The 27,387-nt window shown below is 32.6% G+C and overlaps 1 protein-coding gene and 1 non-coding gene across 3 annotated transcripts in view; both read left to right on the top strand.

Annotated features, from left to right (window-relative positions):
- The window catches only part of CADM2 (cell adhesion molecule 2), a 1,096,781-nt gene that overhangs the window by 308,767 nt on the left and 760,627 nt on the right, over positions 1-27,387 (top strand). The gene's annotated exons all lie outside the window — the stretch shown is intronic.
- Positions 18,134-18,266, top strand: LOC126026990 (small nucleolar RNA SNORA51). The gene has a single exon (XR_007502169.1). It is a non-coding gene; the product is annotated as a small nucleolar RNA SNORA51 (small nucleolar RNA).

Below are 27,387 nucleotides of genomic sequence, written 5' to 3' on the forward strand. Positions count from 1 at the left end.
TTGAATATTTCTTCAGTTCTAGTTCCCTGAAAGGTAACTTTAAAGATCTATTTGTAAGACCCTCAATCTTTCCTTATTGTTTATTCTTCCCAGCTTTTTCATAGGATACATGACTGTAATGTCTTTTATGTTTGTTGAATGAATAAAATTTACAACTTTCTAAGATAAACTATAAAACATTTTTCTCATATCCTGCATGTTTATTGTTTTCTTCTTGGGTTGCTTACCATCTAGTATTTCTCTATGAATTCAATTGCTTCGAGTTTTCATAACTTCTAAATAAGTTACTCTATGGATCATAGTCATGCCAAGAAACAGATTGGGTAATTCAAGCATCAAATTTTATTTGAGAAAAACATAAAAGGGTCCATTCATAAGTGTAGGGATGTTGTAATGACTGTAAAGTACAGAAGACTATGAAGTCAGTAGCAACGAGAAATGAGGACTTTCTGTAATATGAAAAAGCAAGCATAAGATCAATATACAAAGAAAGACGAAATTGTTTAGAAAACGATGTTAAGATGAGCTCTTTTTTTTAACTAAAATAATGTGATCTGGGCCCAGAGCTATAGCACTACAGGTAGGTATTTGCCTTGAACATGGCCAATATGGGTTCCATCACTGATATCCCATATTCCAGGAGTGATTTCTGAGCTCAGAATCAGGCGTAGTGCCTGAGCACCGCTGAATGTGTTCCAAAAACCAAACCTCATCTAAAAAAAAGTTATCTGATATTAATGAATAGGAATGAAATAATTTGTTGTTCTCATTTTTCCATTCTGTATCTGGTATTTCCCATTAGAGGAACTCATACAACATTCAGAGCCAATACTTGCTATGATTGTGAGTCAGTCTGTAGAAATCAAATTAAGGCATTTTTATCTTACTAGTTATTTGTGAATGGTAATTTAGCTAATTAATATCATATTCTGAGTATATTAAATTATAATATAAATAGATTACAATTGCTACATACAATTTTTAAGTATCTATGGTAACTGTTTAGTAGCATCGGCATACCCAATTGCTTAAAAGAAAATCTTAGAATCATATTTGTGATTCATCGTTTTTTTTTTTACTTCTCCATACATAGTATATACAGCATATAGAATATGCAGCATAGTATTTAAATATAGCTAATATTAAACTATTTAGATTTGAGCAACTAAGAACTTTATTTAGTGGGTGGATAACCCATGTCTTGATTATTCAAACATGAATTGGTTTATAATCCCAACTAATGGGATTATAAATATGTCCAACTTTTTTTCTAGTATGAATAAGCAGCAGAGTTATTTTCAAAGATATGGACATTGATAGATCACAACTTCAGAATGACTTATTTTATCCACTCTATTTTCTTCTTTTTTATTAACTTTTTAATTTTACATTGCATAGTTGTGAAACCATAGGTTGAGTAATCCACAGTCCCCAGGGAGGGAGAGGGATTCCATGCCCCCAATCCGGGTAGGACAAGAGACGAGAATCGGTAGCAATTCCGACACAGAAAATAATCTACATATGATCAAAAAAATAACAGTTTAGGAACTCACACTGCGAGCTGTACACCCACAAACCAGCTGCTTCACCACATGGAACAGTGAGGCAAGATGGCAGCTCAATCCACTCTATTTCCTTCCTTCCTTCCTTCCTTCCTTCCTTCCTTCCTTCCTTCCTTCCTTCCTTCCTTCCTTCCTTCCTTCCTTCCTTCCTTCCTTCCTTCCTTCCTTCCTTCCTCCCTCCCTCCCTCCCTCCCTCCCTCCCTCCCTCCCTCCCTCCCTCCCTCCCTCCCCCCTCCCTCCCCCTCCCTCCCTCCCTCCCCCCTCCCCCCTCCCTCCCTCCCTCCCTCCTTCCTTCCTTCCTTCCTTCCTTCCTTCCTTCCTTCCTTCCTTCCTTCCTTCCTTCCTTCCTTCCTTCCTTCCTTCCTTCCTTCCTTCCTTCCTTCCTTCCTTCCTTTTTTCTTTCTTCATTCGTTTAGTTCCTGGGCCACACCCAGAGGCACCCAGGAGTTACTCCTACCTATGCACTCAGAAATTACTCTGGCAGGCTTTGGGGACCATATGGTTTTCTGCGGAGCAAACCTGGGTCAGTTTTGTGCAAGGCAAAATGCCTTGCCTACTGTGCCATCGTTTGGCCCTAACTCTCTTGATTGATTGTCTTTCCTCTTTCTTTCACTATTTTTTTCTTTTATTTTCTTTTTTGCCCTTCCTCCCTTCCATCTTTCCTTTCTTCATTTGTATTTCTTTAATTCTTTCCTTCTTCACTTTCTTTTTATAACGTTATATCAAATATATAGTCCTATTGTATCAAGCCTTGATAAGAAATGAATTAAAACAGTCTTTAGAGGAAAAACAAAGCACTAAATTCACCACTATAGGTATCACTGCTCTTTCATAAATGTTTTAATCTGTTTTAACATTAATAATATTAGCATCAACTATAGTAACTTTCATATCTATTGAATTATAAAGCTATATCCTTATCTACACACTTAAACTCTTTTCCAGATACTAATATTACTTTCTACACAAAGAAAAGTTTACACATTATTTTCCACATAGAAATATAAATTATGTAATGAAATACATGCATATTTCTAGAAAATGTGCCCTATAATACATATCTCGAAAAAGCCAGCCATCCTTTGAATTACATTAGCCTGATAGGTGACAACAGCTAGACTATCTTGAAAATAAATGCACATCATTGGAAGGAAATCAAAATATAAAACACGTATTTCATCATGTTCTTTTACCACTTGCTGAACTACTCCATTGCTCTTGCAACAGCTCTCACATATCTGGGTTCTCACCATGGAGTTGCCCTCCCCTGCAGCTCCCAGTTAGCACTTTTCTCTCTCCCTGTGGACTTCCACTTCACAGTTCCTCTCCCACTCATTTTTTCATCCAGATCACTCTCTTCCATTTTTATACCATTGCTCTGTCATTCATAGTGGCATCTCCCAACAAGGATGTGTCATTTTCATCAGCCTGAAAGATAAAATAAAACTTCCAAGATCAGCAGTACCTGTAGGATTGAAAGTCTGCGTTTATGAGCTATATAAAGCTTTTATGAAGCATATAAATCTGCCAGGGGAAATGCACCTGTGGAAACTAAGAAAGAACTCTTATTCAAAAAGCTGTAACTCTGAGGCCAAAGGCCTAAACTAATAGAAAATGAATTCAGATATTGACTTTCTATAAAATGCTATAAAATATTTCCTCCCCCAAAAGTAAATTGTTGAACACCAGAGATCGTCCATCTATTGTTATCTTTATGCCTTTAAAATGAACTTATTTTTCTCACACACTTTGAATGACCACATAGTCTAATTTTAATTAATATCAAGGTTAAAAGGGGCCGGAGAGATAGCATAGTGGTGGCTTTTACTTGTACATGGCCCTACCCTGACTGACCCGGATTTGATCCTCGGTACCCTATTTTGTCTCCTGAGCTTGCCACGAGTGATTTCTGAGTCCAGACCCAAGAGTAATCTCTAAGCACTGCCGGGTGTGACCCATCAACAATAAAACAAAAAGTAAAAAGAACAAGTTTCATTGTAAATACATTGAGAAATTAGTTGTATATTTGGCACACTTTTTTGGTAACTAATTTCATTCAATTTATTTTCTGATATGGAACCTCTAAAAGTAATATTTTGCCACAATGTAAAAATGTATTTTTTGTGTTTCAACTTTAAATTTTTTTCTAAAATTGAAGCACAGTGAAAAAAGAAATTGTATAATTGTGCCAGTATTTAATAAATATACCTTCTGAAATATATATATATATATACATATACATTTGCACTTGTATATATTTTAAAGAGCCAATACTGGTAGAATTATTGCTAAATTCCAAGTATTAATTTTTTATTTTACAGATGAGTCACTTATTAACTTAGTACACAGGAGGTAATTAATGAACAGGGACATTAGTCATCAGTGGTACAATAGCCAGTGCACATCAGCAAACATGTTTGAGCATTGATTTTTTAGATGCATGATTCTTAACAAATTTATCATTTAATAATAATATTATATTTATATCTAACTTCAAACTATGTACAAATCTTGAAATTAACAGACTCATTTAATGATCTAAAGATCTTAATCATAAAATGATTTTCATGAGTTATTTTATGTGCATTAGTAACAATACCAATACAGTGTATATATACATATATATTAAAATCTCCTTTATTAATATCGACTAGTTGACACTAACATATAAATCTATGTTAGTAATAAAGGTAAAAAAGAGTAAAAAAATATCAACTTTAGTAAAAGGCTTAAGATTTATGAGATCTGAAGAGAAATAAATGGCCAAAAGACACATGAAAAAATGCTCCACATCACTAATCATCAAGGAGATGCAAATCAAAACAATTATGAGGTACCATTTCACACCATAGAGACTGACACACATCACAAAGTGTAAGGACAATCAGTGTTGTCAGGGATGTAGTGATAAAGGAATTCTCATTCACTGCTAGTGGGAAAGCTGTCTAGTCCAGCCCTTATGGAAAACAATATGGAGATTCCTCAAAAAAATAGAAATTAAGCTCCTATATGATCCAGATATAGTACTCCTACGATTTTACCCTAGGATCACAAAAATACAATTCAAAAATCCCATCCTTACACCTATATTCATGTTAGCGCTATTGACAATATAGCCAGGCTCTGGAAACAACCAAGATGCCCTTCAACAGATGAATGCTAAAGAAACTTTGGTACATATACACAATAGAATAGTATGCAGCGGTCAGAAAACATGAAGTCACGAAATTTTCCTATATATGATGTACATGGAATTTATTTACACTGAGTGAATTAAGTCAGAGGGAGAGAGATAGACACAGAATAGTCTCACTCATCTACGAGTTTTAAAAGAAATTAATGACATTATTGTAATTAGGCCAGAGACATTAGAGTTTAAGTGTCGGAAGGATTGATACAAAATATGAAGCTTACCACAAAGAGTGGTGAATACTGTTAGGGAAATAACTACACGAACAACTAGCATGGCAATGTTAATATTCGAGAGAAGTAGAATGCCTGTCTTGAATATAGGCAGAGGGGGTTGGAAGTGAGCATTGGTGGTGGAAAGGTTGCACTTGTGAGAGGGGTGTTCTCTTTATGACTGAAACCCAACTATAATCATGCTTGTATTTATGCTGCTTAAATAAAGATTTTATAAAATAAAAAATCTACTTTAAACACTAAATTATTCTGTTTTTATAATACATTTTCTCTTATATTTAGCCTATTTTTGATAAATTTAGAAAGTCATTGGGATTATTATTATTTGTCTAAAATAAGGGTTTAAATTGTAGTTTTCACTGTTGATGTTACATTGGCTTATTTCAGAGCTAAGATTCATTTTTGTGGATGCTTGTTTCTGTGTGTGGCCATTTTGGTCATTTCTCTCATTTGTACAATGTAGAGAATCTCAGTTAAGTTGATTCCTGTTAAATTTGCTCTTTTTTTACTGATTGTTTTTTATATTATATATTCCCTTACTGACAAATAAAAATAAATTGTCTTGACAAACACTTGATACTGAACAAACTTATAATGGATGACATTTGTAAATTATATTTTTTAGAGTTTGCAGTCATAAATATAATGCTTTGTTTCTTAAACACAACTGCTTTTTTTTTTCCATTTCAAACATATTTTTATTTCACAGGTGCAATTAAGTAAAATTCCACATGGAAACATGTAAGTAGAAGAAAGGATAAGAAAAGAATGATTGTCTTTTTGTGCCATTAAATTAGCAAAGATTACTGTGTAGGAAGCAGCACCATTCAATCTCGGGGGCAAGATCATATGCATAGGTAATTATATAGGATATTTAGAGTCTGAACTTTGTTCCCTGCCAGAAATGTGCTCTGTGCACACTCAAATACGGTCTGCAGAGTGAATAAAAGTGCTGGCAGAGAATGAAATGTTGTAAATGGCCATTTTCTGGTACTTAATGCCCAATTTCCATGGTTTTCCCCATCTTTTTTTTTTGTTCTAAGAAGTTTCTTTCTGACATCTTGTGCTCTTGTTACCTTGGAAGCTTTTCTTCTTAAAAACCTACTGACCGACTTCCAAAAGAGGCCAGTCCTCACCTTGCCTTTTTTCCAACGTGCTCTTCTGCTCCATAGAGATAGACAATATTCACAAAAGGAAAGGACAAAAGCTCACACAGTCCCAATATTGTTCATATTGGGTAACTTTTTAAGCTGCCAGTTTGACAGAACAAAGCCACATAAGAGCCAAGTGAACTAGTGTCTCAACCCATTGGGCCAAAAAGCTCACGGAAGATACTGCTGATTCTTTACCCCAACTTCTTATAAATGAAGCTTGATTTATTTCACTTAACTTTATGAAATTGGACTTTGTTACCCATCTAGTTTTAGTCCAGCAATTTATTTTAAATGATTTTGTTCCAGGCCAAACTGAACAATAATTAAAGGAGGAATGAAAGCTACCATTTATATGCTTGCAAACAAGTTTTCTCCAGACTTTATTATTTTTTATTTTTCTTTCATATTAGAAACAGATAGATAAGTAGAATATTGTTCCAAAGTGAAAGCAGTGGAGTGTGGAGCTGCCTTTCCTGTCAAATTGATAGAGTGAAGATGTTAAAGGAGATAATGGAAACTTTCTATTCAGTGAGGACTAGAATAAAGAAGCCATTTCTAGTCATTCATCAGCATTGATTGCCTTAGTGCTTGCAGCACAGATCAGAACTTAGGCAGTACAAAGGGAAAGTAAAACAAGCACAATGATCCACTTTGGACAGTGTAGTTGGCTTGAGTTCACCACTTAGAACATAGCAATCATAATACATGGCAACAAAAACACAGTTCTGCTATGAAAATGGAGCCTGGCAAAAATGTTGGTTGGTAGTAATATTTTCTGGTTTTGCAGCATGAATATTTTACTCTAATGGGAAACGCTAAGTGAATTTATATTTGGTTTAAAATCATATGTAATTTAGAATATATATTTTTATTGATTTTTTTTCCTTCATCACTTGTGAAGATTATATTTATGAATTGTTTAATTTTCTGAAATGGCTTTGTGATAAATAGCTACACAAAAATGCAATTTAGTGGAACATGTGTGAGCTTGCACACCATAATTTATTTTCTGTAAAGGAGGTATTGAAAATATGTAAATGATATCCTTAGTGGTTTTCAGTTTTATTTTCCTTTAAACATTTACAAACTTTATACGCCAAAAATATGTGTACATATTTTCAGGGCACAAAATGAATATGGCAACTCATCCATTTGCTTTTGAGCAATTTATACTGCAAGATGAAGTGGAGAACTGAAACAATTATCTAAATCATTCAAACCAAAGGCACACTCTGGCCTCAATCATTTAGATACAGAATTTCAAATCAAAGTGTTTCTTTGACTTGAATGATATAGAAGCATGTCTCAGGGCTCCATTATCTCTGACTATAGATTTCCAATCTGATTATGGGCCTAGCATAAAATGGAAAAAATAATAGCATATAATTGTGTTTTGAGAACATGGCTCATTCCAAAATAACTGTGCCAGGGTTTCCTCTTGCAGACACAATCTAAAAGGTTACTCATTCTCAAGATGAGTGAACTCTTAAAAAGCCACTTGAATACTATTAGAAGCTCCTTCCTGCCTTAGCCTGCCTCTTCAAATATCTGTTTGATTTCAATGCATTTTAAATATATTCTTTAGGAAATAATGCTGTTCAACTTATTGGAACACCATAAATCTTCTAATCACATAAATGAGCATAAAAAAACTTTTCAGTGAAATTGGCCCAAGTACATGCGGTTATCAACTTTGTAGATTGATTTATTCATTTGTATGCTATAAAATATAAAAATAAAGGTGTTTATGAAACAGTTATTATTCTATTGTTGACATGAAAGAAGCACTTTACAAATTAAATCCTGTTTAATTTTCTTTTATAATACATCTTCATTTTAATTGTCAAATGTATCTGAAAATTATTGTTTACCTCTAAATAAATGTATTATGGGAAAAGTCTTGAATTGATGAGGGTAAAATAACAAATGAGGTTATCTCTTGGGCTGTAAAACATTTCTTTCTCATATATATGAAAAACCCAAATTTCTGAAGTGCTAATAATTTCCTTTGCTTTTGTAAAATTTTATACATGTTGCAGTGATATATCTTACCTGTATTTATCACATATTAGTTTAAAAGTAGGAGGTGATATTTGCTTATGGTTTTCTGTGTGATTCTTACACTTGAAGAATAATTCACATTTATATCTCACCACAGTAAACTGCATATATTGTAAGCAAGATTACAATTTAGATGCAATTTCCAGTATGTTATTCTTTGCTTTTCTTTGAAGTCAAGTATCTCAGTGAGTATATTGATAAGCATAATCTTAAGTAGAAATCATTTATAAAATAAATTGCATTATAGTTTACCAGCTATCATATGAAATATTTGTTTTTAAATGTTTTTTATTTTATAAACCTGGAGTGCCATGGCTATGGATAACATTTCTTAGGTGAACACAGAAAAATATTTCTAACCAATGGAGTTGACAGCAGATTCCAGAAATTAAATGAGTTGTAAAATAACATCAAAACATATCTTAACTGCACTAATTTCTTTAAAATAAAAAAATAAACTTACTGCTGTTTTTCTTTCTGTTACTTCCAGGGTTCCCTGGCTCACTTCATTTAATATGATATCTTCCAGTTTGATCCAAGTTGCAGACAATTGCATGCAATGTCATCCTTGTAGCTGCATAGTATTCCTTTGTGTATACCATGTCTTCATAAAATACTCACCTCTCCTTGGCCAGCTAGGTTAACCCATATCTAAACTATTTCTGAGTACTACACTTAATAATGATGAACTTATATCTATTTGAATCAATGTTTTGTTTGCAGAAAATGTAATTGCTAGGTTGTATGGCAACTGAATTTTTTTGTTTTTTGTTTTTTTGGGGCCACACCCGGCGTTGCTCAGGGGTTACTCCTGGCTGTCTGCTCAGAAATAGCTCCTGGCAGGCACGGGGGACCATATGGGACACCGGGATTCGAACCAACCACCTTTGGTCCTGCATCGCTGCTTGCAAGGCAAACGTCGCTGTGCTATCTCTCAGGGCCTGAAACTGATTTTTTTTATTTAGAATTCTCCATAATATTTTCTGCCAGAGTTGACCAGGTTATATTCCCACAAGTGTGGATGAGGAATCTTTATTTACTACACCCTCGCTAACATATTTTGTTCTCAGTGCAATTGAGATAAATTGGCTCAGTTGAGAGAATGTCTGCTTTGATGTATGAAGTTTTGAGTATGATCCTTGTCATCACCCCTCAAGCAAAATAGAAGTTGAAGATATCTTTAAATATTTGAATCAATAATAAATGATTAAATTCATTGAGTGCTTTCTATGCTCCAGGCATTGCTAAATACACACATAATTATATAGATTTAATAGTGTTAAAATTTATGGCATTGATGTACAAAATTATTGCATCCCAAGAACAACAAAGTGCCCATGGCCTTTTACTCATCTCCCTTTATGACCACTAATCTGATCGTCTTTTTCCTCCCTCACCCTACCTACCATCCTTACTCGGTAATCAGTTTGTATTTCTAAGCTAAGGATTTGTCACTTTTTGATTGAACTGTATTTTGGGATCTCTGGTTTTATTACAGAGTATCTAAACATGTATGAGTATCCCAGTTAAAATATATAATCCTTGGAAAGCACTACAATTAGGTATGTGAGTACCATAAGCCAAGTTGTGATCACCATTACCATGAATGAGATTGCTGGTCGTCAAAACAGGAAACAGACAAAAAGAGAAAAATAATGTGTTGGCGAACTGAGATCTTTCCGAGCAATAATTTGTCTTAGAATTTAAGCCTGAATGATTATTGCTTCAGAGGTCCATGATGAGGTGATGTTCTGCCCAGCAGTTTTCAAGGCAGCCACACTTATTGGTGCAAGGCAACATGTTTAGTTCAGGAATCAAATATGGATTTAGCATTAGCAGACTTGCTTTTTAACCATTTGCAGTTACTCCCTTTCTTTAAATGAAAATTATTTTAAATGATAATTTAAAAGAAGATGTAGGTTGGTATATCTACATGTCATAATAAAAATGATATTTCCAGAACCAAGGAGGCATATATTAAAACTAATTTTTTAGTCAATGTGCTTTCTTGATAAATTTGATGAAGTTAATTTTGATTTGAGGCTATATCAAGTGATACTTAGAAGTCAATCCTGGCTCTGTATTTAAAATCACATTTGGTCGACTCAGAGACCATATGAGATGTGACCATCAAATCTGGATCAGCTGCATGCAAAGGCAATTTTCCTACCTATTGTAGTATTGCATTGATTTCAATATTTCTCAATGTTTGGTTCTTTAAATACTAACATGATGATAGATTTTGAGCTACTTAGGTGCTGCAAATAAATTTTAAGTTGCAAAAATATACATACACATACACAATTGTGTAATATTTCTTCCACAGGGCCATTACAAAGCTCTTGCATGTAGAGACAATATTGTAATATAGCCAAATGTTTAGGAAATAATGAGTTTTGAGAATGCTTGTCTTTTAAAATATAATTTAAATTTTACTTTTAATGTAATTTAATTTTATAACACCTGTCTTTTAAAAACTAGTCAAATCTATGAAATTTTAATGACTGCATCTAGAATGTTAATATAAGCTTTTTCAACATCCTACTGGAAGAGGATGGAACCTGATTTTACAAAGTATTTTTTTTTGCCATGCTTTAATTTCTGTGAGTCATTTCTTTATCAGAGACCATTAGGTATATAACACCATTATAAAAATATTCAGAACATCATAAGTAAAGATTTATTACTCCAACTTTAACAAATTTGTCTACCTACATTACAGCAATAAAGTTAAGATTCCATTTTATATTTAAATGTGATTCTATGATTATGATGTCAAAATATAAAATTTGTTTCAAAATGCCACATCAAATACTTTTACATATAAGTATATTTAAATTATATGCACCCCTTTAGTTATAGATATGCTATAAAATAATAATTACCATTATATGAAAAACATATAATTTTCCTCTAAACAGTGTTGCCCAACAAAAATATTAAAACATGTTGGATTATAGGTTACACTTTGACATTTTAAATGAGAAGAATAATCCCTATTGAGCTTTGCCAAGCTTTCTTTGTATCATGTAATAAATATATGCTTTGCCAAACTCCTTTTTTTACCCTCCAGTATTAAGTCTGAAGAGACTTTATTATTCATGTACATGTTCGAAGGTAGCTGTTTCTACCTTAATAGAGCCAAAATTGTCAACTTTTCAAACAGTAACTTGTTTTCTATGCCCTAAGGTTTGAAAGAAAATAGTCTCATAATGGAAAATAGTAAGCTGACTTTCTGAATGCATAAATGCTTCAATTCTTTATCAGGGTACGCTGTGCTACCTGAGTGAAGGTGCTGATAGGGTCTTTTAAACTACAGGGAATGGAGTGTTTGTATAAATATACCTTAAATAACAATAGTTGCTATTTTCTTTTGCAATTTTGCAATCATAAATTGAGTTCTTTAGCCTTGGATATGTGCCATTGTTTAAATTGTAAGCAACAGTAAATGATTTTAAATATAATGAAATGAAGAGAAATTATGCTATTTGAAATACCTGCCATATCTAACTAAATATATAAGTTATATCATAAAGAATAAATGCATTCATATTCGAGGGCAATCTGACAGGTAAGCAGGTGTACTAACAAGTTATCATATTGTTAATTAGTTTCAATAATGATAAAATATATTAGGGGATAGTATGTTAAAATGATGCACTTTTTTCATTGATTCATTGAAACCAGCTAAAGATGAGAAAATTAATAATCCATTATAGAAAGTATCTAGCTAAGCAGATTCAAGATTGTAAAGTTTTTACTACCTCTGCATCATATGTCTTAAAAAATACCAGCTCTCATTTTATTAAGGTGGAAATATGAAAAAAGATACTGGATATTTCATGCTGAAGTGTGCTTAATGATCTATTTTCACGACATTCCTTTGGGTAATCAGTAATTTTATTGCTTTAATATTATAGAAGTGCTAGATTACTTTTGAAGGGGAAATAGAGGAGAAAACCTACATTGGATCAATGGCTTGACATTGCTAGTTAACTTAAAGGATGAAAACAAACATTTAAAAATCTAACTAGCAGCTCTTCATCAGCAATCAACATCAGTGCTCTAATTATGTTGTAAAACTATTCCGGTGTCTTAAGGAATTTCTCTTCAAGTAACATGTGTGGGGATTTAGCATCATAATCTAGACACAATTAAAGTGAGTATAATATGTTTAAAGACATGTGTAAGCAGTGATCTTTTCAACACTGCTTTAATTTGCAGGTGTATGCCTTCATCGTATAGTTTCTGTCTAGGGTTAAAAAATCTAAGGTTAATAATGAGTAGTTTTAAGTATAGTTAAGTTTTTCTATATTATAGAAGTCCAAACAGTCTTATATCAGAATAACACACAGGAGAAACATGAGTACAGTACAGGTGATTTTTCTAAGTAATTTCTTCTGTCTTTGCTGTTTTGCAAAACAGTCCTCCACTGTGTGTGTGTGTGTGTGTGTGTGTGTGTGTGTGTAAACGTGCATGCGCAGGGTAGGGTGCTTATTCTTCTGACTGCCATAAAACTCCCTTCTGATATTTCCATATTTCACTTTCTCACAGACTTCAGATTACTCAAATGTCACTCACACAAAGAAGCACTTTCTGTCCACTATATTTAAAATTGACAGCTTTATTTATTTAGCTTTGCTCACATATAATCCATCATGTAACATTTTCATATATATACTTTATATATTATATGCTCCCTGCTCCAAATAGAAAGTAAGTTCTATTGATAACAGGAATTTTAGTTTTCCAGTGCCTGACAGTGCTTTATGTATAATATCTTTTAGAAATATACATATAATAATGGGGACGGAGTGGTAGCACAGCGGTAAGGCGTTTGCCTTGCACATGGCCAACCCAGGACAGACTGTGATGTGATTCTGGGTATCCCTTCAAATGGGGTTTTATTATTGGGCATAGACTAATATTTAATATAAGTTATTATCTATGAAAGAACCAATTATAAATTTTGAAAATTATATCAGCTTTTTAATTTTATTATATGATTTATATATATATATATTTATATATGTGTGTGTTTTAAATGCAAGTAATTCAAAATAGAATATACTGAAAGAATGAATTATAGAAATTTATAACAATATAGAAGACAATGTTACTAATTTATATTTGCCAAATTACTTCAAAGAATAAACACCAGAGAATTTCACTCAGATGTAAAATACAAAGAATATGTAAAATACAAAGCAATAGAAAATTGAAACCAATAATAGCTTTCAGTACAGTATTCAGGATATTATATAGGAAAGGAATATAAGCTAAGGGTGTAGGAGAACCCATAATCACCAATACAGAATAATTAATATTTTTGTGGTGTGATTTGGTGTGATAACATACCTTTGAAAAAGTATAAAACTATAATCCTGAATTCTCCATTGTTTGTAAGTCAACATTATACGATGCATTTTATAGTTGTATGTATTCCTATGATCATATTTAATAATATAATTTATAACTTTTAATACAAGGCTATACTTGGGGAGTTTGTTCTATTCCCTAAATTCTGGTTTGTCACTATCTCAATCCTAGGAAGAATGTAATGTTTATTCATGTTTTTAATCTAGTTCAATAATATAATACCAGTATATTATAAAGAATCATAGTCACTTTGTCTTAATACTTTGCTTAGAAAACTAGATTTATTTTATTTTGATGTTATATCAAAGTTCTTGGCTAAAATGTGTGCTCATATGTTAGTGTTCAACATAAATGTTACAAATATAAGAAAATGATTATTGTGTTGTGAGAAACATATATGTAAATTATGGTCTTCCTGCATGTATATTCAGCACACAGACATACTTCAAATAACAACTTGCCTCTCTGTCCAGTGACATACCAAGTTCACTGTTATTCGAAACAAATCAATCTTTGATAAATTCCATTGATAATGTCTGCATTTACGGCTAAAAAAGAAGAAAATGGTACCTTTTACAAACTCTGATTTCTGTTAAACTATGCCACCCTTAAAATTTAATGTTTTAAAAATGTTTATAATAAATAATAATTCATTCCATAGGTATATAAATGGTAAATATTAATAATGAGGATAATTTGGTCTAGTAATGAATTCAAAATTTTTTCTTGTATATTTCCCATCTTAGAAGGTTAATTGCTGTTAGTCTTTGGTGATGTTGTTATATAATCGCTGTAAGTAGAACACAGTATGAAGTTTCAGCATCTGGTAGTGTTCAAATAAAGCCAGTGTCATTTAAGAAGATCAGTGCACTTAGCTTTGTAAAATAACTTAACAAATCAAAAATAGTTCAGAGTAAGTTTATTACCTAATTTCAATATTGCACTAGGATCAAGTAAGTGTAAGTTTCTTCATTTTTGTTTTGTTTTAATAGCCTCTTGCTTGCTTTTAGTTATTTAAACATTTATTAATAAAGCTCAAAATAAGCTTAAATATACAAATATAATCAAGACCATAATAAAGTTTTATGAAGTATTTATTTATTTATTTTTATGTTTTATTTAAACACCTTGATTAATACATGATTGTGTTTGGGTTTCAGTCATGTAAAGAACACCACCCATCACCAGTGCAACATTCCCATCACCAATGTCCCAAATCTCCCTCCTCCCCACCCGACCACCACCTGTACTCTAAACAGGCTTTCTATTTCCCTCATACATTCTCGTTATTAGGACAGTTCAAAATGTAGTTATTTCTCTATCTAAACTCATCGCTCTTTGTGGTGAGCTTCCTGAGGTGAGCTGGTACTTCCAGCTCTTTTCTCTTTTGTGTCTGAAAATTATTATTGCAAGAATGTCTTTCATTTTTCTTAAAACCCATAGATGAGTGAAACCATTCTGCGTTTCTCTCTCTCTCTCTCTCTCTCTCTCTCTCTGACTTATTTCACTCAGCATAATAGATTCCTTGTACATCCATGTATAGAAAAATTTCATGACTTCATCTCTCCTGACAGTGCATAATATTCCATGTGTATATGTACCACAGTTTCTTTAGTCATTCGTCTGTTGAAGGGCATCTTGGTTGTTTCCAGAGTCTTGAGATACTACCTCACACCACAGAGAATGGCACACATCACAAAGAATGAGAATAAATAGTGTTGGCGGGGATGTGGAGAGAAAGGAACTCTTATCCACTGCTGGTGGGAATGCCGTCTAGTTCAACCTTTATGAAAAGCGATATGGAGATTCCTCCAAAAACTGGAAATCGAGGTCCCATACGATCCAGCTATACCACTCCTAGGAATATACCCTAGGAACACAAAAATACAATACAAAAATCCCTTCCTTACAAATATGAAGTATTTATTAGCAAAATAACTTACCATATCTGGGGACACAGAAACCTTACAAATTGTTTAATGGAATTAGGAAACATCAAGATAGTGATAGCGTTATTTAGTTGTACATTTTGAACCAAATGAGATTTTTACAATAAACCATTTCCTTCATCATAGAAAGACAACTGAGAAAAAGTAATATTATCTTATTTGAATAGTTCTTTTTTTTTCTTTCTTTGCCTCCAGTTTTTCAATATCAGGTGTAAAAATGGAATTAGAGTCATTATCAATATTTGAAGGTTTATTCATCTGATAAGATAATGAGTAATATTGATTGTTACATTACTTAAATAAAATATCTGAATATACTATTTCACTAACAAAAGAAGAACAGCACATATATATCATACTAAGACAAAGGGATTTTATTTTGTTACAATAAAAACCTAAAATTTTGAAAACATTTAAATATTTTGTTGTAAAATTTATATGTATTGATTAATTGATATATCTTTGGGAAAAAGACTATCGCAATGTTGATTGACACTATCTCATTAAAGATTGATTACTTATTGGTATGGTAAGTTATTTTCTCTAAACCACTCATTGAAGATGGAAGAATGAAGAAACCATGATCACAGACTGGAAAATAGCAGAGCCACGCTTGAAATGATACTAAACCAAAAGTATATTGTTTCTAACTTTATAACATACTCAGAAATATATAATGATAATATTTTATTGCAATTAAGTGTATAAAACAAAGTATCAAGCATAAATAAAAATTTTTCAATTAAATGTGTAATGTATGTGATATGTAAAATACATAAAATATGTAATGAAACAGTTTATTGATAACAATCATAGTTTTTTACTCTTTAAAATTACATTTTTATAAAAAAATCAAAATTATTATTGTTTGAAAAAACACAAATCATTATTACTTGAAAAAAGGCAGTTTTTGATATAGTTCTATTTGGGGGGCAGGGGTTGGGCTATATCCGGTGATGCTCAGGGCTTACCCTGGCTACATGTTCAGAAATTGCTCCTGGCTGTGGGGAACATATGGGACACCAGAGGATTGAACTGCAGTCTGTCCTAGGTTAGGCACGTGCAAGGCAAATGCCCTACTGATGAGCCACCACTCTGGCCCCAATATATAATCCTATTTAAACTGTTTTGTAGAAAAATATTTTTTAGATTAAAGAAAGAATATTAACATAACTTTAAATATATAAAATTGTTTAAGATGAATGATTATCAAGTGATACAATTGGTATTTGATTTTGTCAGTGACTTACAAGAATTATACAACGAAAAGGAATAACAAATTACTTCATCTACTTCCACATTTCCTGTTTGCGATTTATGAGTTAAATCACTTGAATAGTTTTATTTTATTTTTATAGATAGATAGATAGATAAATAGATAGATAGTTTTTTGGGCAATGCCCTGCTGTGCTCAGAGATTATATTTGCTTATCGCAGGGCAATATGTATTCCCTAGGTTAAAACTCAGTTAAACTGCATGCCACACAAGTGTCCTACCTGTCTAATCCGACTTGAATAACTTTGAAAAAATTTATTCTGATTAACTTGGAAGTATTGAAAATTTTCATTCTGATTAAATTAGTATTTATCACATAACTATTTGTCTGTTCAGTCAAAGAATGCATGTACCTGTGAGTAGAAAGAAATACAATGATTAGTTTACTTGACTTGCTGACCTGAATTCCATCATCAGTAACTCCAATGGTACCTCAGGCACAACTAGTTTTAATTTCTGAGTGCATATCCAGGAATACCCCTTGTACATTAATGGCATGACCCCTTCAAAAAAATATTTAAGCCAGAAGCAAAAATCAAGGGTTTGATTGATGAGTCTATTATATGCATATAGATAAAGCAGGTAAAATCATGACACCATGTGGTTTCCCAAGTAAGTCTGGGAATAACTTTCAAGCTTATAGGCCTGAATGAGAATGCCTTTAACACATAGCCAAGTGTGGCTCCAAAGAAAACAAAATACCCTCTCCAAAGTCAGAGAGAGAGAGAAAAACGCAGAATGGTCTCACTCATCTATGGGTTTTAAGAAAAATGAAAGACACCCTTGTAATAATAATTTTCAGACACAAAAGAGAAAAGAGCTGGAAGTTCCAGCTCACCTCAGGAAGCTCACCACAAATAGTGATGAGTTTAGTTAGGGAAATAACTACATTTTGAACTGTCCTAATAACGAGAATGTATAAGGAAAATGGAGAGCCTGTCTAGAGTACAGGCGGGGGTCGGGTGGGAGGAGGGAGACTTGGGACATTGGTGATGGGAATGTTTCACTGGTGATGGGTGGTGTTCTTTACATGACTGAAACCCAAACACAATCATGTATGTAATTAAGGTGTTTAAATAAATTTAAAAAAAATTAAAAAAAATTATCCCCCAGAAAACAATAACAAATAACCTTCAAAACATACAACTTAGGATCTTTTCTTACAGATTTAAAATTTTGGAATAGCTAGCTAACTATCGCCATTAGTGAATCAAACAATAATTCTGACCTAAGGAAGGATTTACACAATAACTGCAATATATATTTTATGTAGCACGCTAAATTGCATGGAAAACAAAAATCAGAAAAATTGTTTTAAAAGTCTCATAGAGCCTCCTAATTCTTACCACAGGCTGTGTTCTTTACACTGACTGTATAGAAAGAGAAGGTACAGTAAATGCACCCCATATACACCTCAACACAGGCTCTTTGCCTGGTCTGTATTGTGAATTGGGGGACAAAAAAATAAACCATTGTATTGTTTCATGCAGTTATTCTAAATACCACATAAAAGTGATATCATTATGTATTTAAAAAAAAAGTCTCATAGAGATGAGGTTGTAGTTAAATGAAATCACATTGTGGGGTATATTTGATTTGAAAACCTGAATCAGGTAAATTAGTGAGTTACATATGGATACTTATAGGACATAGAAACAGTAAAGATACTGTGACAAAAAATAAGGTATGTTTGACATATTTGAAAAAATTACAGGTAGCGGTTTGAGGTTGAACATTAGTGAACAAAAGAGATAATAAGATAAAAGCCATTGAGGACTCAGATCCCAGCATCTGCATTGTGGATTTACTATCTATTGAAATGAAGAAGTCTTGGAATGTTTGGGGAGTAAATTTTAGTATTATTTTTTATATAATAAGTAACAGCAGATAGTGGATATTAGCATTTACTAATTAATGGAAATGTTCTACAAAAAGCCAAAACATTGACCAACCTCCAAATGTTTGAGCTGAGAGACCCATACAAGAGTAAAATATTTAAATCATTAGCTCGATGCAGGCTCTGAGTAGCATGGGGTGAGCCACCCAATCAAATATACACAAACCGTATTTATCGGGTGTATAAGACGACTTTTGAAAGGAAAAGAAGTCAACCAAAAATCAGGGGTCATTTTATACACCGAGTATATTCCGAACAAAACGTTTCGATACGCCGCTAAATGAAAATCGTCTGGATATTGTCACAAAAAGAATTTTCCAACTCGATCCTGCACCAATCACTGCAAATCAGCTCGGACCGCCTGTCTAACTCAGTCAATCCAAGCAGGCTTTTGATGCATGCAAATGAGACAATGTTCTGGACCCAAATCTACACTGTAAAAAGCCTGCTCAGATTGGCCAGAGTCAGAGAGGAAGTCTATTACAGTAACCTTTGAACCTTTGCTAGTTGTGATTGGCTCACTGTGGGACATACAGTTGCAGCACAGGAACGTTCTGTCTTATACAGCGAATATAAGCCTAAACCTATGTTTTAACTGTAAAATTGGGGATCATCTTATATGCTGCCGGAAAGCACGGTATATATTAATCATCATATAAGGATAATTATCTAGTCTTAGATGGTGATATAAGGATCATTAGCATATAGTATCAAGGGAGGAATATAGATAAGATGAGTTTTTAATGTGCAAAGGTTTGTGTCTGAGAATTCCTCTTGTCTTTGAGACTTAGATAAGAAAGAAATATTAAGGCAAACTGAAAAGAACAATAAGATAGGAAAAATAAATTATAAAGTCAGATTTCAAGAACAAAAAATTTTCCCAAGTTTGATCAAGTTATTAACTGCATCAAAAGCTATTGATATCTCAAACAGAAAAGTGATAATTCAATATAGTACTTTAAAATATGAAGATTTGGATAGTTCAGGGGTCAGAGATAGATGTCTTGCATTTGTAAGGACTCCAATTTGATATTTGGCAATGTATTACTCTCTAAGTACAGCTAGATAGAGTCTTGAAGGTGCCATCTATCACCAAGTGATAACTTCAGCATTGCCGAACAGAGCAGTAATGTATCACCAGATTTAGCATTAAGCTGTTCACCTCTTAATATGGCCGGTAGGGGCCCCTGAATCCCCTCACCACTGGCTGAGAAGCCTCTCCCCACAAAAAACAAATTGTGGAAATTACTGGTAAATTTGACAAGATCCTTTCAGTAATGTGAGTTTAATAAAAAATGTGACTAAAGTAATTAATATTAGTGAATATAGTTCTTTTTAAGAATTTTCATAGGAGGATGATAGGAATAATATAATATCTAGAGAGCTAAGTGAGTTTAATAAAAGTAGAAAGGAGACATAAGAACATATCTAAAGCTTTTAGAATAATGTAGAAAAATTATTGCTGAAGGGAAATAGAGGTATATTAATGAATTCACGATATCTTGTGCTTCTGGGAAGAGAGAAGATTTACTGTAGGGATGCCCTGGTACAGATCTGTTCTGTGCTGATCTAGATTTTAGGACACCAGTGCGTTAAGGGCCCAACTTAGAATTTAATGCACAGTACATGAATACATAAGGAAGGAACACTCATTATATGTGTGCTATACACCTTAGGATAGCCGGAGAATATGTGATGGTGATCTGTAGAAAATTTCTTAATTCACTTGATAAGCTGATAACTTTGCTAGGAATTTTAGCATATAATAATAAATATAGAGGATATAGGAATTAGGTAGTTAAGTAATTTTAAAAAGTAGTTTACTGGGAAAATTGATAGTCATTGGAAATAGCATCTTTATCATCACTTTAGATGTAGGATTATCAACTTATTAAAAAGAGAGTTTTGCAGGTATGTGCTTTTCCTTAGCCTACTTCTTATGAAATGTGAATAGCATAAAATGAAATTGGGGATGGATTTAACTATGGTAAGAATTGGGCTAGATAGGAAAAAGTGAGTAAAGGGAAGGGCATTTATGTTATATATTCAAAGGTTTCATTGAAATTGTAGCAATGTAGTAAAGTAAATCATTTAGAAATCGATAACATATTACTATGTGATCAAATAGGATTATCAATTCAATGTACTTAGCTGCACATGAAGTTTTGTGTATAAAAGTCCACTTGCATTTATATGTATTTGTTGAAGTTTAGTTTGAGGGTTGAGCTACAAGAAAGGGAAACATGATGCAAGTGTAGAATGCTTGAAAGAAGGTGATGAACAAGTCCATTGCTATACATACCTATGGCAAGATGTTTATGTAAATTAAATAAATGTGTGCCCAAGATTGGAAAGAGACATAATTAAGAAATGTTAGTTGTCAAGGGAATCCTAACTTTTATTAAAATAAAAAAAAGCAAAACAAATCAAACAAACAAAAAAAAAACCAGGAACATCTAGATCAGACAGTGACAATGAATTCTGTGGTGTGGCATGGACTGAAAATATGAGATTTAAAGCTTGAGAACTTAATTTTGAGAAAAGAAAAGAATCATTTGAAAGTGGCAAGGCAGAGCACACAATTTCTTCCTGGTCATGGATAGGGTTATTTTTTAATCTACCATTCAATTATTTTATGTAATCATTGTTATCAAAAGAGCAAGCAAGGACTATAGAAAGAAAGAAAATAAAGCACAGAGAGGTAGTGCAATTTTAAGACATTTGTTTTACATGCAGCTACTCTGGTTTTATCTTTGTCACTATACGGAGTTCTTCAAGCACTACTTGGCAAAAAACCTGAGTAAAATTGCACTAAATGTGCCCCCCCAAATATATTGATTTTTTAAATATTATATTTATTTAAACACCATGATTACAAACATGTTTATAGTTGGGTATCAGTCATAAAACAAATACTCCTCCTCATCAGTGCAACATTCCCACCACCAATGCCACCATCTCACTCCTTCCCCACTCCCTGCCTGTATTCGAGACAGGCATTTCTTCCTAAAAGGAAGAAAGCTAAAGAACTGTAAATATATTTCTTGTTTGGATATCACAGAGATTTCATATTGTTTTTATACAAGCTACTTACATGCAGACATGTACCTTTATTATAATGTAGTATATATATGACAAATATATAGATATGAATAATATATTTTAAATTAATATATGTTTATATATTATTACAGAATATAATTGCTTTACCCATTATATACCATTTTATTAACTTTTTATTATTGTATTTCAGCTGAATTGTTATAACCTTCATTTTAATTTAAGCAAATATGTCGATTAAGTTGAGATTATTTTTCTCAGATCATCAGCTTATAAATAGCTAATTTGGCAGCTATATTAAGTCCATGTACCTTGGATTTCTATAGAGACATTTTTAATATTTTTCCCCAGGGGACTTAATCAATTTTAAATGAAGTGCTGACAAAGAAAGCCAAGTCATTTACCTAATTTGATAGTATAGAGCACATTTCTACCTTGTGCACCTGTTTTTCTTATCCCTTCAGTAAAAAACTGCAGTAGCCACTGTTGAAGCATAAGTGATTGTTGTAAAACACACTTCTTGTTTTTGTAGATTTTGGGGGGAGATCAGCTATTGGTACTTAATGCTTCTGACTCTGTGCTCAAAAACTACTCCTGGCTCAGCTCAGAGATTAAACCTGGATCATTGCATGCAAGACAAGTGATCTACCAGTTGTACTATTGCTCTGATTCACACAAGAAAATATTTTGAAGTGGAATAAATAATATGGGTTTTCTTATGGAAGTAACTGCCTTGTTTAGTTCTTTATTAATAGTATTGAAAATATTCATCTTGGCAGTCAATAATATTAGTAGGTCATGTTTTCTCTATTTTGTATGCTAAAATTTGCAATATGTAATTAATATACCCAAATACAATTTCTCAAATAATTTGTATAGTATTTACATTAAAACAATTGCCAATTTAATAGTGGTTTTTATTATTTTTATTGCTTTATTTGTTATCAATTTGTGTGAAATGTTTGTTTCCATAACATAAACCAACTTTTATTAAAAGGAGAATAATTGAAACTGGGCTTAGGGCTTACCCCTCATTCTGTGCTCCTGGATTTGGGGAACCATATGCAGTGCTTTGGATCAAACTCATATCAGCTGTATGCAAGATTGATTCCTGACATGCTGTTTTATTTCTCTATCCAATACAGCATTAACACACTTTGAGAAGAAAAAGTCTTCATTGAGAAGTCATGAGTCAGAAATATTTTTTCTCTATAATTATAAAATGTGCAGGTGATTTACCAGGTTGGCATAAATATAATATGTAACTATCAATAGTATAAAATTTTGTCATATGAATCTTAGCTGTTGGACTAGAGAGATAGTACAGTGGTCAGGGCGTTTGACTTGCACAAGTCTGACACAGGTTCAATCTCCAGTCCTCAGAGCAATGCCAGTGTTCCTGACCACAGAGCCAAAAGTAAAACCTAAACACAGTCAGGGGTGCCCCCTCCCAATAAATCAATATTCTAATTTTGTGCTTGGTTCAGAAGCACTTATACTGAAACTAGAATGATAAAGAGATTGTATGGCTCTATATCAAGAATTTCACAAAATTATGATTTCTATAATAATATAAGAGATATATCAAATTTCAGAACATATGGCAATCTTGTATAATTGGTAATGTTTCTAATGCAATAGATAAGCTTCTCTGAGCAGGTTGTAACAGTGTGTCAGTGATTTTTTTTTTTTTTTGGTTTTTGGGCCACACCCGTTTGACGCTCAGGGGTTACTCCTGGCTATGTGCTCAGAAATCGCCCCTGGCTTGGGTGGACCATATGGGACGCCGGGGGATCGAACCGAGGTCCTTCCTTGGCTAGCGCTTGCAAGGCAGACACCTTACCTCCAGCGCCACCTACCCGGCCCCGTGTCAGTGATTTTTTGAAAACAATCCAGGACACTTTTACTCACTTTGAGATTTTAGCAATTGAAAACAGTAATATTTGTATTAATAACCAAAATATTATAATAGAGGATAATCACGTATCTAAATGAAAATAATTTTTCAGGAAAAATACAGTTTGTTGGCATTGGTTTCTTTTTTTTTTCTTTTTTTGTTTTGGTTTTTCGGGCCACACCTGTTTGATGCTCAGGGGTTACTCCTGGCTAAGCACTCAGAAATCGCCCCTGGCTTGGAGGGACCATATGGGACGCCGGGGGAATCGAACCACGGTCCTTTCCTTGGCTAGCACTTGCAAGGCAAAAACCTTACCTCTAGAGCCACCTCGCTGGCCCTGGCATTGGTTTCTTATGTTTTCTTGAAGAAATATTTCTTTGAAATAGTTTGACAACTAAAGATATTAATGTCCTTATGATTCAATAATATTCTTGCTATACAATATTTTGACTTCAGTTTTTTTTTTCTTTTTGGGCCTTTTGATGATTTCCAGTAGTGCTCAGGCTTTACTTCTGGCTCTGCACTCAAAAATTACTCCCTGTAGACTTGGGAGACCATATGAGATGTCAGGGATTGTTGGTAATGTGCAAGGCCAATGCCCTAACCACTGTGCTATCTATCTTTCTCTTTGGCCCTTGACTTACATTATTCATTAGTTATCTAAAATATACCTCCAGAATCTATTTTAGAATAATGAGTCTCAGAAGTTAACAAAAAATATCTAAAAAATGTGGATAGTCAACTCAATGTAAAATACTGGTCTAGACCAATGGACATTTATTTAAAAAAAACTGTTAGTGCTTAAATAAAATATATTCAAAGTGATGAAGAAAACAACAATTACATGTAATTAAATATAAATAAATATACAACACAATGTCAAGTATTTGGTTGCTCAAGGTAATTCAGCCTAAATTTACTTTTATAATGTTAGGATAATCAAAAAGGGGAGCAATTTATAAATATTGAATTTTCTGTCAGTTTCTCTTATGCTTGTAAAAATTATCAATGGTAGATTTTACATAAGACTGACAGGAGGAATAAAAGAGCTATGAGTCATAATTTAAAACTGTAAAAAAGATAAAAATCACAGTATAAATTACTATGATCAGAGTAGTATATTTCAACAGATTCTTAATTTTTTCTAAACAAAGAGAATAAAAAAAATCATAGTCCTACTTATAAGCTCACCAGTACATATCTTTTAATCAACACCAAGAATTTTCTGAGGACAGCTTCTTAAATAGGTAAGTGATTTTGCTGTGAGGGCTCCAAGTATGGAACATAGAAAATGAAGTAAGCACGTATGTCAAAAAGCTAGAATCAAAATAATGTTCCCAAAATGAATGAAAAATGCTTCTGATCACAGAGAAACTAGAAATAATTTACAAAAGTAAGAAATTTACTGTTTTTACTAGGCACCCTAGAAGTTTCTTCTTATAAAAAGGAAAAAAAATAAACCAGAATTAAGCTTTTCAAGAAAATAAAGCTTGTACAAGTAAGTATTTCATGAGAATTACAAATACAACTTTCAAACTATATGTAGTTAAATTCAATCTGGGAAAAATATATTAAAAAGTATATAACATTATTCATTATCAAGGAAATGTAAACAAAAGTAAAGATGATATATTTACACACATCAGTAAAAATGGTTCATGTAAGTATAATGAAACAACCAGTGATGCTAAAATTGTAGTAAGAAATAACCTCATTCACTGTTACTCTCAAATATGGAAAATTTCTGGAGACAATTCAAATATTAAAAAAAATCTATTTTACCCAATGATTTTACCCTTGGCATATATTCCAAAAATATAATATTAATTCTAAAAAGTAAATGAAAAATATTTTTCATTGCAGCGATGTTCAGAATAGAGTCTGGAAATAACCAAATGCCACATCAGCAGTGGATTAAAAGTTTTGCTATTGTCCAGAAAGATGCTATAATTAAGACATTTGCCATATGTGCTTCAGTCCTGAGTGCTATTCCTATCACTCATTTGATCCCCAAAGCACCACTAGGAGTGCATTCAGGAGTAAGACTTAAGGCAATATTGAGTTTGGCTCCAAAATAAAACAAATACTAAAGAATTGTGATGATAAAATAATATACTTATTATATTTAGCTTATACAATGGAATTAAGTCCTTCACTTTGTCACAATTTGGATGGAAATATAGTGTGTCATCTTAAACAACAACAGAAAAAGCAGAAGGAGAAATATCAGAGTATTTGACTCCAATATATATATATATATATGAAAATGTATCCAGTTACAACAGATGCGGTGAGCCAGAATGATAGCTCATTAGTAGGGCTTTTGCCTTGCGTTCACCCGAGCAGAGATGGACCTGAGTTCGATCCCCAACATCCTATATGTTCCTCTGTGACTGCCAGGAGCAATTTCTGAGTGCAGAGCCCCATTATGAAAAATTTTAAATATGTATTTGATGGGAAATTTGAAGAAAATTGTATTACACATGAAAATCATAACAGAGTGCGGTTGATAAAAATAGAAATAATGGCACTAGAAGGACAAGAATTGCCTACGATATGGCTAGCTTGAGTTCCTTTTCAAGTACTTCATATGATTGCCTAAGCCCAAAGAGGTATAAAATATGAGCACTCCTGGAGTGACTCTAAAACAAATAAAAAATATCATAAAGGAACTCTTGTGGTGCATTAAATGTTGAAAACAAATATAGATAAAATGACATAATATGTAAGAGAATCATTAATAAAGTTCATAAACTAGGAGTCAGAATGTTTTGTAACCATTCAGAAATATGTTTGCCAATGACTACATAATATTCAGTAAAATCTCAGAAATTTTAAGATAATTAAAAAAATGACAAATGTCCATTAAAAGTTAAAATAATTATATATATAGTTTTTAATAACTAGTATAGAAAATTTAGTTACCTAAATCATTGTATATATATGAGAAATATTTAAACAGGAAAATAAATACATAGATTGTGTATAATAAAACTAGAAAGAACAATATAAGTACTAGTATCTAATATAACTTTAAAATTGGTATATAGTATTTATTTTCAGTATTTCCGTTCATTCATTTTATCTCAGAAATTATATATTTCAGAGGTGATTATAAAAACCAATCTTTTTAAAAGTTATGTAAATTAGTAAATTTCTGAAACCTTGGAAAATAATTTGACAGAACTTTTTAAAAGAGTTGCAATGTGTGCTAATTGCTTGTTTAAACACAGTGACATGATTATGAGAATGGTTTTTATGAATTTGAAAATGAATTGAAATAAGCTAATATATTTTGTGTTTTCAAAGAACTCACTAAATAGGTTCAACACTGTAATCATGTTGCATCAAGTTATTATTTGACTGCTAAATTTGCCTTAAAAAATCAACAGGACTTCTCAGAATGGTTGAATAGCTGCAGATTTTGTATGTCATAGTGAACATGTCTAAAAGCTTTCTCTCATTATGCAAAAAGTCATGAATAATCAGGTCAAGGCGGTATGCAAAGAAAATTATCAGACTGTGAAACTAAGGGAAGGCCTATTAGGCACATGCTCAACACCTGTTTGCTCGTTTCTCACTTTAAATGGTTTGTCATTCTGTTTATAAAATCTCAGTATACTGAGAATTCTATGAATGAACAAAGTATTTTAAAAACAAGTCCTACTCAACAATAAGGGACATTATAATGACCTTCATAGTACTTTGAAATATACTGACTTGTTTGAA

The sequence above is a fragment of the Suncus etruscus genome, chromosome 13 (assembly GCF_024139225.1).
Source record: "Suncus etruscus isolate mSunEtr1 chromosome 13, mSunEtr1.pri.cur, whole genome shotgun sequence".
Taxonomy (NCBI): Eukaryota; Metazoa; Chordata; class Mammalia; order Eulipotyphla; family Soricidae; genus Suncus; species Suncus etruscus.